This window comes from Anas acuta, chromosome 1 (genome assembly GCF_963932015.1).
Source record: "Anas acuta chromosome 1, bAnaAcu1.1, whole genome shotgun sequence".
Taxonomy (NCBI): Eukaryota; Metazoa; Chordata; class Aves; order Anseriformes; family Anatidae; genus Anas; species Anas acuta.
Window position 1 is genome coordinate 3,188,365 of NC_088979.1, and position 3,676 is coordinate 3,192,040.

Consider the following 3,676-nt stretch of genomic DNA (forward strand, 5'->3'; position numbering starts at 1 on the left):
CAGGTTTCCCTGTGGGCGATCCCACAGTCCCCGGTGCAATCTGGAGAAATGGGCCTCTTGAGCGCTTAGAGTGTCAAAGAAAATTTAATATATGAAAAGCCAAAGAAAACGTATTATGTGAAGAGCCTAGTACCACTCCCTTCCAGCAACCTGGATCAAAATTAGCTCTACTGTTTCGGCAAGGCTAATCCAGATTTGCACCAAAGTCACTTAGGCAGACATTGGTCTTAATCCCTTAAAAGTATTTCCAAATGAGCCCACTTTGTGCAGAATAAATTCACAAACATCACTTTGTCTAAATCAGATTATTTTCTGCCTTACAATGAGCTATTGTTGAGCTTGAGTGATTTGCTCCCCTTCATCAACAAATTACAGTTTCCCAAAGAACATAATTCTATACTCAGAGCATGAAGAAGATCAAATATATCCCCAATTAGAAAAAGCTGTTGTTATACATAAGTGATTTTAAATGAGATCCACTTGACAAAGGATTCTTTTCTCTGAATCTGCCTTTACTCCCAAGACCTGAGAACAGAGATGTTCATTAGCTGAATCCCAGAAGGAGGCACTTTCTGGTGCTTAGGATGGGTATTGAAATTGGAAGTCTGACCGAAAAAAAAATGCAGACAAAGCTGAACAAAATAAAATCCGTCTTCCAAATGGATAGAGACCATCAGATGGAGCAGCCCTTCACTTTTGAGGTTTTAGGAATCAAAATCTTCTGGTCGTGGTTTTGCTTGGCTCTAACTGAGGATGAACACCTGCACGATCCCCACTTTGCAGCTGGGAAAACCAAACCACAAAGCAGCTGGAACGTGGCTTGCTCAGGACAACACAAGGGGTCAGCAACGAAGAGCCCAGATTCCTGGCTGCTATCAGAAAATCTCTGTTCCTGTGACCCTGTCCCTGGACAACAATGCGGTATCACGGGTGAGGAAGCTTTTTGCCAGTACAGTTGGCATTCCAAATGCCTTAAATGCCTTGAAATTCCTTAGATGCTTGCATTTTGCTCCCTGGCCTTGTTTAACCACATGGTAAACAGGAAGATGGGCTCCTGCTGGTATCCGGGCTTGATCTGGGAGGATATTGCAATAAAATTGCCCAGGGCACCAACCCAAAAGGTTATTCAGAGCCAAAGGACCTGGGGCTCTTCCCCTTTCACAGCCACTGAGGCTGACTCAGCCCAACACTGCCCTGGCTGTGGTGTTTCACCCCACATCGTGCAAGGACAGCTTTGGGGACCTGGGACAGCCTTGGGAACCCTTCCCCGTGTCCCCCCTCGCCCCTTCTCCAGGCTGGGTATAAAAGCAACCCCAGGCAGGGAGCTCCAGCCCCTGGGAGTAAAGGGGAGCTCTTTTTCTAAATAAATGTACCCAAAGGAGGTCAGTTGGGTTAAATGCCGTGTGGGATGCGATGGTACAAGGGAGGCTGAGGAAAGGGAAGGGAAATAAGAGCCATTCACGTGGAAGGAAAGTGCTCGCTGCACGCAGGCACACATCAAAGGAGCTCTCTGTTCAAAGGTGGTGCGACTGAAGCCCCTCATTTATAGCAGGAGTGTTTGTTTTAACCAACACTGATAGAGCAGGGAGGGTTCATAGCATGAGGGAGAGGATTTTCTGCTTTTTTTCAGTACCTCTCCGGAGCTGGGCCCCGCTTTGTTGTGCTCAGTCCTTGTCATGAGCACGGGCTCCTGTCTCCAGGATTATGGCCCTTGCCGAGCCCCCACCATCCCTACAACGTTCCTACAGTCACGTTCTCCTTCCCGAGCTTTAAACACGGGGTTATTAAACCACTCACTTCAAGTCGAGCCCTGAACGACAGGGAGGGTTACGTGCTCATGGGCTGGAGTCCAAGTTTCCAGCTAATGATTCGAGCAGAGGTAGAACAGTTTGGGAAGGTCCCTCGGAGACTGAAGCTGGAACGGCAACAGCATTTTGTTGGGAAGCCAAAGGTGTGAGACTTTGGTTGACATCCACCCTGGCCAGCCCCAGCCAGCAGGTATTTAGCTATGACGTAAAGGAGCCAAAGGTATTAAATTCCCCATCTAGCATCTCCATACGTCCTTGGCTACTCTTTTTCTTTAAGGGTTCAGCCTAGGATGTTGTGTTCAGGAAGGACAGTTGATTGCACCAAAAAAGACTATTGATCCAGTAGGGAAGGGTGCACTGACCTGAAGGTGGATGCAGAAACAACAGAGAAGTCATTAACTGCTGGAACATATGACCTATTTCTTTTGGAAGTCCAAAGTTTTTATTTTTTTATGAAAATCTACTTAGGTCCATCACAATTCACCGCGTCCAGCTCAGAACCAGACGATGTGCCGTTGTTTAATGAGGTCAACACGTAGGAAACCATCACCTGATTTGCTTTCATTTCACGGATGCTTCACATTAAAAATCCACTGGGTGCAAGGAAGTGTCCAGTCTGCTCACCTGAAGGATGGGAACAGTCTGAGGAGGGGGAGGAATTGAGGTGGTCACAGGGAGAAAAGGGGCATCACCCTCAGTTCCCTCTCCCAGGTGGCACAGATAAAGATTGGCTTTTTTCTTTTTTCTTTTTTCTTTTTCTTTTTCTTTTTCTTTTTCTTTTTCTTTTTCTTTTTCTTTTTCTTTTTCTTTTTCTTTTTCTTTTTCTTTTTCTTTTTCTTTTTCTTTCTTTAAAAAAAGGCAGGGCTGGCTAAATTCTGGACCCTTTAACACAGATTTCATCTCACCATGCCCAGCAGCAGCCAGGGTTAAAACCCAATGCAGCTCCAGGTTCTTCACGTTGCATTTCCAACAAGCGACCCTCTCACGTCCCAGGGACGTGCCTACCCTGGGTCAGTGCAATTTGCAGTCAGTTAGGGTTTCATTTTGCAAATCCTCCTCCGACCAGTGCTTGCTCACACAATGAATCCTTTTACCTCATCAGGCCCGATGACGTGAGTCTCGGCAATTTTCGTGGCCTCAGCCCCTGACCTGCCAAAAGCATGGGAAAAAAAAATGTTCCCCTCAAGGGCATTGCTATGAAGGAAGCCCAACGGACCTTGAATGCTGCAAGAACACCACAATTTTGCACCGTGAATAATGTCTACCAGCAAAGAGCACTCTGGCACTGCAGTGCTTTGCTGTCGTCAGTGCAAAATTAACAACTCCGTAAGGACAAGATATTGTAGATCCATCCCTTTATTTTCTCTTTTTCCCCTCCGAGTCCCCACTGGGGAGATTTCATTAAATGAACGTTAGACCATGGGTGTTTGCTGCATTTGCAGCACATAATTAGCTGGCAAGGCTGAAATAAAGTATCTGCTGTAACCTCAGCTGCCAGGCTGCGAGGCGCAGCGACCAGATTTTAAGGGAGATGCTACACGGGCTGCGGAAATAATGATTTCTCCCCTGGGAACCCATGGAAGCTGTTCTTTTCTTGCACGAGGACTCCTGGAAATGACGAGCCTTTAATGAGCAGATCCCAGGTAATAAATCAGATGGCGATTTCCCCATTTCGCGGCACCATGTGATTGATGCTTAGACGAAGCAAAAACAACAGGCTGCCCCTGGGATAATCCCCACTGACCCCATGGGAGAGTAGGAAACCCAACTGCAAGCTTGGAAGATTTAAGACCTGAGGGTGTGAGTGCTTCTGGCATGTATTTTGGCGACCTACTGTTCTTGACAGCTTCAGACCAGATTATCCCAAC

At 46.8% G+C, this 3,676-nt stretch overlaps 1 long non-coding RNA gene across 1 annotated transcript in view; it reads left to right on the forward strand.

Annotated features, from left to right (window-relative positions):
• Positions 1 to 2,590, forward strand: part of LOC137862815 (uncharacterized) — a 12,849-nt gene extending 10,259 nt beyond the window's left edge. Inside the window, exon 3 of the long non-coding RNA XR_011100548.1 lies at positions 2,277 to 2,590. This is a non-coding gene — a long non-coding RNA (uncharacterized lncRNA). The remainder of the gene's footprint in view (positions 1 to 2,276) is intronic.
• Positions 2,591 to 3,676: the final 1,086 nt, after the last annotated feature.